The sequence below is a fragment of the Carassius carassius genome, chromosome 35 (assembly GCF_963082965.1).
Source record: "Carassius carassius chromosome 35, fCarCar2.1, whole genome shotgun sequence".
Taxonomy (NCBI): Eukaryota; Metazoa; Chordata; class Actinopteri; order Cypriniformes; family Cyprinidae; genus Carassius; species Carassius carassius.
The window spans coordinates 2,831,136-2,841,982 of record NC_081789.1 but is presented as its reverse complement, the minus strand read 5'-3'; positions in this window follow the sequence as shown (position 1 = coordinate 2,841,982).

Genomic DNA, 10,847 nt, shown 5'->3' with positions numbered 1-10,847 from the left:
TGGCCTAGCAGACGATTTGGCCTTCTACTTTAATATTGTTATTGTATAATTGCAGGCCGAATATACTAAAGCGATTATTTCCGAATCCGCCATTCGATGATTAAATCTCTAATAAATCATGAATCGGTTAGTCGTGACTGGCAATGGTTGGGCTCGCGCGCTCTCTGCGCCTCCGCCGAACGGTTTGGATCAGACTCCGAGTAATCAATGCGAGAGAGAGAGACCGTAGTGAACTGTGTAAGCGCACAGCTGGAGCAGAGAAGCGACACTTGTGTTCAGGGTTTCAGGTGCAGGTCAGTTTCATCTGTAAATATGCTAATGTAGTTTTGTCTTTGTTTACTTAGTCAAGCAGCAGCAGCACATTGCTCGCAATCACTCAAAATACTGTATAAACGACGTCATTATTATCTTTTGTAATGTTACAGTAGTAAGTTAGCAGACAAATCATCATATTTTATCATAGGTTTAGGGGGAGCTAGTGCATACAAAAACACAACCCTTAGGAAAATTAATGTAGCCTATGGTATGGCACTAACCGTGGTTTAACTATGGAATTTGTAGTAAAAATAAATACAAGTGGTAATTCATTTGCCAAAAAAACAAAATTGCACTTACAAAACATGGTAAAAGTCAAATAAAAATCTTCAGTATTAAAGTCATGAGAGAGATGGGTGGATAATGGAAGTGAAGGTGCCGTTTAGGAGAGAACTCTTGATTACGTTGCAAGTCCCCCAACCTAAGGATTCAAATCTTTTTCATGTCAGGTCCAAAAAAAAAAATAGGGTTGTCCATGTTTCAGAATGGGTTGTGGGTGTATGAGTGTGAGATTTCCCAGCCTATTTTTTTCCCAGTCCGCCCCTCATGGAAATTAATCTCTAGAACAGTCACTTCATGAGCATTTTTTACTTATTTTGAGAAACTATCATCATATCATATAATATACAAAGAGACAGCAGTGTTTCAGAAAGACACCAATGTTTCAGGAGTTTAGTACACAAAATAGGACACATGCTTATTAGATAACCGTATTTGAGTTGATGTATATGCTTTTATTTTTTTTATTAACTATTTTTCCCCAAACCATTGTTAGATGCAGTTAGATGCCTGTAGTTATGCAAAGATTTGGTTTCAAAAACAGTATCTATAAACTATTTCTTTTGATTTTAAATCTGCTTTGAACTTCAGATCAATCTCTAAGTTAAAGGCAGTACTAAAGTCTGATTGTGTGGTGGATTTGTTCAAAATTGATCATCTTAATTCAGGTGATGAAGGATGGTGAAAGTCTGACAGTATTGAGCACTACTGTTAAGGTTAAACCTGCATGGTGTAAAATGGTTGAAAATGATTAACAGTTGCAAATTAACATTCATTAGAAATTTATAAAAGTAATCAAAATGTACTCAAAAGTAATTAGTTACATTACTTTATTAAAGTAATTAAAAAAGTTACACTACTATTACATTTTAAATAGGGTAACTTGTAATCTGTAACCTATTACATTTCCAAAGTAACCTTCCCAACACTGGTTATATAATACTTACTGTGACGAGTGGGACGGGGCCGAAAGCCGTGGGAACAGAGCGAGGCCGGTGTAGTGATTGGGAAATGAGTGAAACCTGCTCCACTCACCGGTCTCGAGATCGGAAGGATACAAAACAGGAGCGATGACCGTGAAGGACGAGAGAGGACCAGGCCTGGGCTTTATTTTGTGTTTAGTTTTTGTTTGTGCACAGCAGTCGTCCGCGAGGGGCTGTCGTGCTGTTTTGTGTTTATTTCATTATTAAAGCTTAATTTGAATGTCTGCCGGTTCCCGCCTCCTTCTTCCCGGGATTGTGAAGTTTTAGTGTTACACTTGCTATGTGTATCTGATCTCGAAAGATAAGGTATATGTTTTAAATTAGGGCATTTAACAGGATACAAGAGCTAAATTAGTTTAGCCAGGTCTTATTTTAAATCTCATCAAATAGAACTTTCCTGACTTCTTTTTGTGCTCTTAATTACTTATTATTATTTGAATTAATACAGTAATAACAGTTAGGGTGACTGAACAGGAATCAATTGAAAGAACAAGCAAACCTATAAAGGAAAGATTTCTATGAGTGTTTGAAAATAGGACTGTCACGATCATTAGCTGGAGTGTCCAGAAACTCCAATAAAGGGCACTCCACTCCGCTGGTTCCACCCAGCCCTGAATTTTCTGTTTCTCCACTGTTTCCGCCCCCAGCCCTGAGTTTTCTGTGTCTCCGCTGGTTCCGCCCCGCCCTGAACTTTCTGTGTCTCCGCTGGTTCCGCCCAGCCCTGAATTTTCTGTGTCTCCGCTGGTTCCGCCCAGCCCTGAATTTTCTGTTCTCCGTTGGTTCCGCCCAGCCTTGAATTTCCTGTGTCTCCTGTATTCCCTCCCAGCCTCCCTCTCCCACCTCCTCCTAGACCTGCCAGTTCCTCTGCTCCACTTCCGCTGGTTCCGTCCAGCCCTGATCCTCCTGTGTTTCCTCCCATCCTCCTAGACCAGCCAGTTCCTCGACCTCATCTCTGCTGGTGCCAGTCAGTCCCGCAGCTCACCCTCAGTCTGCACCAACTGGGCGCGATGGTTTCGCCGCTGGACTGCCAGTCTCCAGCTCCGCCTTGGCGTGTGAATTGCCTGTCTCCGCCTCCAGCCTCCGAGCCCTGGACTCCTCCTCGGTCCTTCGACCCAGCGGCTCCGCCTTGGCTCTTAGCTCCCTCATCTCCACCGTGGCCTGGCATCCCACCTGCTCCACCGGGCTCCCTCGTCCCTCCGGCTCCACCTTGGTCAGTCATTGACCATCCGCCACCTCGGGACTCCATTCCTCTGGCTTCACCTCGTCACACCATCCCTCCGGCTCTGTCAGGTTCCTCCTTCCCTCTGGTTCCACCTCCATCCTCAGTCACTCCGGCTCTGCAGCGCTCTTCCAGGTCCCCGCCTCCACCTTGGTCGCCTGAGCCTTCTGCTCCACCTAGGCCCTCCGGATCCTCGGCTTCACCCTGGCTCTGCGGCTGCGCTGCTCCATCTTGGGCTCCTCACCCACCGGTGCAGTCTCCGCCTGTCGGCCCCGTGGTGTCGTCGGCCCCTTCTTTTTATTTATTCATCCAAAATGTGGCATATTCCATACGCGTTGGGCATTCCGTTTTTATGACTGGATTCTACGAACCAGACTGTATTTCCTTATTGTAAGCCACAACACAAATAAATTAACCCACAACACAAATACATTAAGCCACAACACAACGAAATTCTCACAACACAACGAAATTAAGCCACAACACAACGGAAGTGCTCCCGACCACTAGGGGGCAGTGTTGAAAGTTAAACACCGATATTTCATCGAGACGTATGTGTACTTAATATGTGTAATCGATTTTTAAATGAAAAACGTGTTTTTATTAAATGTTTTGATATCCTGATAATCTTAATGTATCGATTCTTGAATCGAGCAAAAAATAAATTGATAATATTTTTAATTTGGACCGTTTAGCTCTGCTCTTGTACACAATGTTTTTCCTCAGGGGGCTTATTTAAATCCGGTGCTGTGCGGGAATCCATTTCTCTTTGCGTAGAGCTTTCAAATTGACAAGAGGAGAGGATTTTTCATCTTACAAGAACTTCTCCTGATGACTGTAAATGAATTTGATCACGCGGAGAAGGGCATTAAACGTTTCAAGTTAACGTTACATCAACAACTTTAGGGTGAGTATTGTTCTATCGTCTTCTAGCAAATCTAGCTAATAAGGCTGGATAACGCTGCTGCACTGACTTGATCAGCTCAAAAATAGCAGGGCTAAGTTAGAGTTTAGCTTTAAACTCCGTCCACTTCATCTTTTTATAACTCGTAAGAGATAGTAGAAATAACAGCAGGACTCCCGGTAATCCACGTTGATTTGCATCGGTGGTTCTGATAGGTGTTTGGTGTGATAGGAACTTCTTCACTTGATATAAAGTATTTTAAATACTGTTGCCATTTTTAGATTGCCATGTATTGTAATACATCTTAAAGGACCGTTCACACCAAACTATAAAGAAAACGATAAAGATATTTAGTTTTAAAAATCGTTCTCACTATTTAAAAAAAAGAGTCCACACCACAGCTATAATGATAAAGACAGAGAAACAATATCATTGGAATCACTTTAAGAACTATTTTTTTTTCCAGCTGATGAACGATTAAAAACATTGACAGCCAATCAGAATCATGCTATAACGAGCTCGAGAATGTAAAGCAGCTGTGGACTCTATCGTTATCTTAATAGTTATCATTCATTGTGTGAACGGGGCTTTAGTCTGACAGTTATTGTTATATTTTCAAATTGTATTATCTGTAAACTGAAGCTTGAATTAATTGTTCACATTTATATAGCAGTTTTCCAGGGATCCCCAACACAAGCATGATAAAGATATTCAGTAAAAAGCAAACAAGATCAGAAATGGTTAAGAGAGATAGGGACATCCTTTGAAATATTACTGATCTCTTTACAGTCTATTGGCATGTTTGTAACATTATATAAAATATTAATTATTTGTCATAATTTATTTTAAATATAGAGTAATTTACAATGTAATAATTTAAAATGCAACTGAAAGTAATTCCAAATGTATCTGAAATCAATTAAATATGTAAACCAATGTTATTATCTTCACAGATTGTTTTAACGGACTCCCATCCATACTGTTGCAGCACTGTAGCAGACAGCACACTATTCAGAAGTGAGAATCAGTGCAGTTCCTCCTGTACAGAGCTGCACTGAAGGGAGCAGAGCTGGCACAAACCTACAACAATGGGAAGTAAGAGAATTATCAAATTCTTTAATGTATGACATAATTAATAAACTTTGATTAATAATATTAACACGCCCCATTGGTATGCCTAGAGAGTCAAGCCAGGTCCTGTCAGTGGGATGGTGGTCCTGTTTTCAAGAGAGGAAACTCGCTGAGTGGTTAAGGTAGGAGCAAAGTGTCTAATATTGATACATCATCTTTTCATATCTTGCTTTTATTCATAATGTATAACATGCCTATTTCATTAGCCCTAACAGAAAAAAGACAAAAACACAATCATAATGATTATGGCTCTATTCATTATGCATGCAACTTGTAATGATGGTGGAAATTTTTTTTTTTTCTTAATGGTCAATTTACACTATACCTTTGTTTTTCATCTCAGGAGAATGTTTACAGTGATGTCACCAGTGATCTGCCTGACCTATCAGTCCTCCAAGTGGCAGAAGTGTTATAAATATAGTAGTGTTATAAAAATATAGTAACACACCATTACACTGTCAAAGTTATTAGAATTTGTATTTTACATAACTATTAAAACTGTATCAAAGGTTAAAAATTGATATTTGGATAAAATATAAATAAAATGTGAATAAAAAATTGATATTTACATGTTTACACTACACTGGTGAGCAAGAAAACATATTAAAGTTACATATATTTGCACTTACATAATATTTAATTTACATTTTATCTTGTAGTCTGTACAAATAAAACGAAATGAATCCATCCCAAGTTTTTTGTGTAAGGCCAGATCTCTCTGTGGAAGATCGACTGAAAGGTGGACCATGAAGAGGGGGAACTCATCGAAGGGCTGCAGAGACTGACACTGTCAAAATAAATGTTAAATATTTATGATACATGCATGTAATGTGTGCATCAAAAAGTGAAAATAAATATAACATTTTCTTTCTCTGTCACAAACAATACAATATCAATATTTACCATTGCATTGCTTGTTATTCCAACTTCTCTCCTCGCTGTAGCTGTCCTTGCTCTGCTCACACGAACCATGTGGAATGCAGGTTCAATAACTCTCCAAATGGCCATTAAATGGATCTACTTCTCAAATCTAGATTGGATGAGACATGTTTTCAGAAAATACACACCAAACAATGTAAAAAGTTTGTTTGCCTACACTGAACCTGAAGGATACTTAAAAATGTATAATGTATTGACATACAAGTGGAAAAAAGGTAGGTCTGTAAAAAGATTTTAGCTGGGGTTTTAGCTTATTCTCCCTCGTGTCATTCTAAACTGTTCTGAATTTATTCTGTGGGGTCTATCTAGATAGCTGACTGACGGTAACATTTAAAACATTTCTGTATGCCAATGAACAAAGCAAGCCATATGGGTTTACAGCGACATAATGTTGAGTATATGATGACAGCTTTATTTTTCTATTTTTGGGTTAATCATCTATTAACACGTATTGTCTTGATCCACGGAAGAGGTTTTTAAACAAACAGGCAACCACAGCGACAAAAAATAAATAATGACAATTAAAAAATTCACAATAGGCCTACATTGTGCTCGTTAATATAGTAATAAAGGTTTAGATCTTACCTAGTGTAGATTCGCATGCTGTTGTCATTCTTGAAGAGGCGCCTGCAGACTGAAGTATCAGAAGTGATGTTGAAATCCTTACATCTAACATTACTAATTTGAATCCACTTATTTCGAGTTTCTACATCCAGTGGAGAAGTGTGTAAAACCTTTGAGGAGCCTCACAAAACGGGTCACAGCAATAGCGGTGTAAACCCCCCACACAGATGTTTATGGAACTCTTCATTAAATAATTATATTGCTGTGGTACTCTTAATTTGTCGTATTATAGCAAAATGTATAAATATTATTTAATATTCATCGTTTATGGATAAAAGTTTGCAGCTGGTAATGCACTCTTTTATTCGCACTGAGATTTCACAGGAAATACGTAGTCTATTGCCCGTTTCTGCAGACCAACTGCCCCCCTAGTGGTCGGGAGCATTTCCGTTGTGTTGTGGCTTAATGTCGTTGTGAGCTTATGTTTGCTTTTTTAATGTCGTTGTGTTGTGCATTACAAGGCCACCGTACAAAACACTTTAAAACTTATACCTGTCTTACACCTATATTTCTTGTTCTCCACACGTCCAATAATTGAAATTCTTGCATAACTTTTAATAGTTTTATAGTGTGACACTTGATTGATTATGATGCTCTTCCCAATTTCTGTCCACTGTAAAATCTGTTGTGCAATTCCAGTCCCCTCCAATTACAAGACACACACTATCATCATACTTCTGGATGGAATTTCTTAATTGCCTAAACATATCCTGCCTCTCTGACCCACTATTGGAGGCATAGACATTAACGAACACAAATATAGTCCCCTCATACTCAGTTTGTATTAGTAACTATCTACCTTCAACTATATTTTCAACATATAAAATGTTCATATTCATGTTTGCAGAAGATAAAATAGCTATTCCTCCACTATTATGTGCTCCATGGCTCAAAACAAACTTGCCATCGCACCACATACCAATTTCATTATCCTTATCACTATGCGTCTCTTGTAAAAAAGAAACATCAATCTTTTTAATTCTAAGGAATTCTGAAACCATTGCTAATTTACCTGTCCCTTCCCCTATAAATATTTAGAGAACCCACCCTCAAAACATCAATATAAGAGTATAGAGGGGATAGAAAGAAGAAAAAACTTTAAAGTATTAAAGTCAAAAGTGATATTTAAACGTTTTGATGTCTTTGAAGAACAAGTTTATATTTTTGTATTTTTGTTACCATCTTCTTCAAACGAAATCTCTTCTTCTTATCCAAAACCACATAGCTGACTGTTTTTTAGCAACAACAATACTGATGCAATAAATTTATCATCATCTGGAAAAAAACGGTCTTACGAGTCATTTATCTCTTGTAAAGTATACACATCTCCCACTATCTGTGTTCCCATGTCAGAAATCTCAGAAAGCGTATTATCATCTTTCATCTCAGCATCACGTCTTTCTTCACCATTTGATGTATCAATATTATCACTAATCATTTCACCATATATGCCTACCTGATCACTCACATCTTCATTCATTACACCATTTTCACCTTCTTCAGATTCAGCAACAACTTTCCCATTTCACAATTTGAGCGTCACACTCCTCCACAACTGGGGCCAAACCGACCTCTGATGCATTCGCTACGACGGCCACAGTACTCGGCCCGGCGTTCCCCCTACTAGTCCCAGCTTTATGTGGGCATGCTAGCCACTTGTGACCTACATCCCCGCATTCATAGCATTTCATGTTTCCAGAATTTGGTTCTTCCAAAAACATGAACACCTGTCTTCTGAAAGAAATTACATGTTTAAAAGTTTAGTTTTTACAGCCGAGTGATACCATTTTTATTGTGTTAAATGTTCCATACCGTAAAAGTCCTTGCTCAATTTCCTCATTCGAAATAAATGGAAGCAAGATACAGTCACTTTAATTGTAGGCGCAACAAGTGGTGAAAAAACAATACATTTTCCACTTATCACAATTCCATAAGTTATCATGTGATTTACTTGAGCCTCTTCCTTAACAAACCACCACCACAGCTTTTAATAATTAAAAATATAAAAATAAATAAAGCCGCTAGAGGGCGCTTGATTTTAAAAAGTTATAATAGGTTGTAATACGCTGCTTGCACAAATGACCTATGTGCTCTTTTTTAGGAGGACAGTCTGAGTTGTTAACAATTTGCAGTTTTACATCAAATACATAAAATTTAATTTTTCAAATATGTGTAACATTTTAATGTTTCAATGTTCATGCTTGAAATCACAGTAATAGATTACATTTTAAAATATATTCAAATTGAAAACAGTAAAAATATTTGGAAAAACTATATTTTGTTTACTGTACTTTGGATCAAATAAATGCAGGCTTGGAGAGCAGATGAGAGACTTCTTTAAAAAACATGAAAAAAAAATGCTGAATGTATTTAAAAATGTAAATATTTGATAAAAAAATTTTTTACAAACAAATGTAAATGAACATATTTCAGATTATATTCTTTGATGAGATTTGACAAATTTCAATGTGTATTCTATGCAGTTATGCAGTTTTGTGTTATGGTTAAATAATTCATTTAGCTAGAAAGCAACTGACCTGCCTTTAGGGCAGTCGTGGCCTAGTGGTTAGAGAGTTAGACTCCTAACCCTAGGGTTATGGGTTCAAATCTCGGGCCGGCAATACCATGACTGAGGTGCCCTTGAGCAAGGCATTGAACCCCCAACTGCTCCTGGGCGCTGCAGCATAAACGGTCCCTCTGCTCTGGGTATGTGTGTGTGTGTTCTTTGGATGGGTTAAATGCAGAGCACGAATTCTGAGTATGGATCTCCATACTTGGCTGAATGTCACGACACTTTCACTTTAGCAACTTCACCTGGAAATGAGTTGGCATCTGGGCTTTTAAAGTTTGAATTTACACATTTCTGCAACATCATTTTAGAACTTAAAAAAATATATAAAGTAGTTATTTACCAACGCTGCTTTTCTTTAATTTTGCAAGCTTATTTCATGATACAGGACTCTGAGCAAAGTCATTTCTCATGATTATGTTTTAAGGTTGCTTTGGAACCAGATGTTTGTTTTTTTTCTTCTAATTTTTTTCAGAATTTCTACTGAAATTGAAAGACACAGCAACTTAACTTGTCATTTGGGCCAAACACGAGGTTTCAGTTCCCCATATTTTCTACCACGGCTTTATTGACATGTCCTCAAAGATATTCAACAGGTCCAGATATTTCTATGAAACTTAACTCTGAAATAATGAGGTATATTTGTGATTCTTTTCTAAGAACAGTGTCTCACAAACCCTGCTGAAAACTAATTTAATACATCAGATGTGATCAGTTCAGAATGATTTCATATATTCAACTGAAAGTTGTCTTTTTCTGTTATTACTTCATTATTTGTAATATTTCAGGTTTGACAGCTGCTACCAGGTATGACATTACCATTTTCTTTTCAATCTAGTCAAATTGCACTCAAAGTAATCTCAACTGGTCAACTGGTTTAAACTCATATCACACTTTTACGTTGTGTTTGGTTGCATTTAGGTTCATATGAACAGGTCTGATTAGTTGTATTAAAGAAACATTGATTCTAGTCTGTCATTAGTTTATTAGTCAGTCCCATTTCATTTTTATATATATATATATGTTATCAATATTCTGAGAAGTCATTTTATCTGAGGTATGATATTTCATCAGCATGGATTTTCAACTTCCCTATTGATTTCAGTCAGAAAAGAGTGTGTATATTCTTGAAGGGCCTTTCAGATAATCTTGAGACTGAAACATGAAACCTCTTATAAATTGTCTAAGTTAAAATAGCACTTGGGAACTTTATGATGATTTTTTTTTTTCGCACAATAAAAGGTTTTATTTTGGGCGTTTTATTGAATGTGTGTCAGATGTTTGTCATGTCAGTGATGGTCTGAAATATGCTGCTGTCATCAAGAATCAGAAGTGAGGTCACAGACGTGTGTGTGTGTGTGTGTGTGTGTGTGTGTCAGACTGACCCGATCTTGGGATCATCTTGACTTGCTCTGGTGTTTTTCTCCAGTGGAAGAGGAAGTCCTGAGCATATATTAATCAGAATGGGGCTCCTCTGTCTGGAGCTTCTCAGCAGACCATCTCCACGTCTACAGAGACCGTGAGTTCAGCACTGTTTATGACTCTTTCTGAAATTTCTGAGCTTAGATTAACATTTTTTAAACTTTTCTTTCAATTTTAACTGTGTAGTTTTTAACTATTTGTTTGCATAATTCTCTCACATTGAAATAAAATCTTTGTATATGTTTGAACAAGTTTTTAATTTGTGGCCATGAATTACTCATTTGTTCCCTTATTTCAGTTCAATCAAAATGATGTATTAGTCAGTTAGTTAATTGTGGCGATGTGTAGGCTAAATGACGGTAATTTCCTTTTTGTTTTGTTTTTATAAACTCATCAGTGAAGAATGGTGATTTTTTTTTCTCTGAAGACTTGAGATTTTTAAACAATACAATTGTATTTATC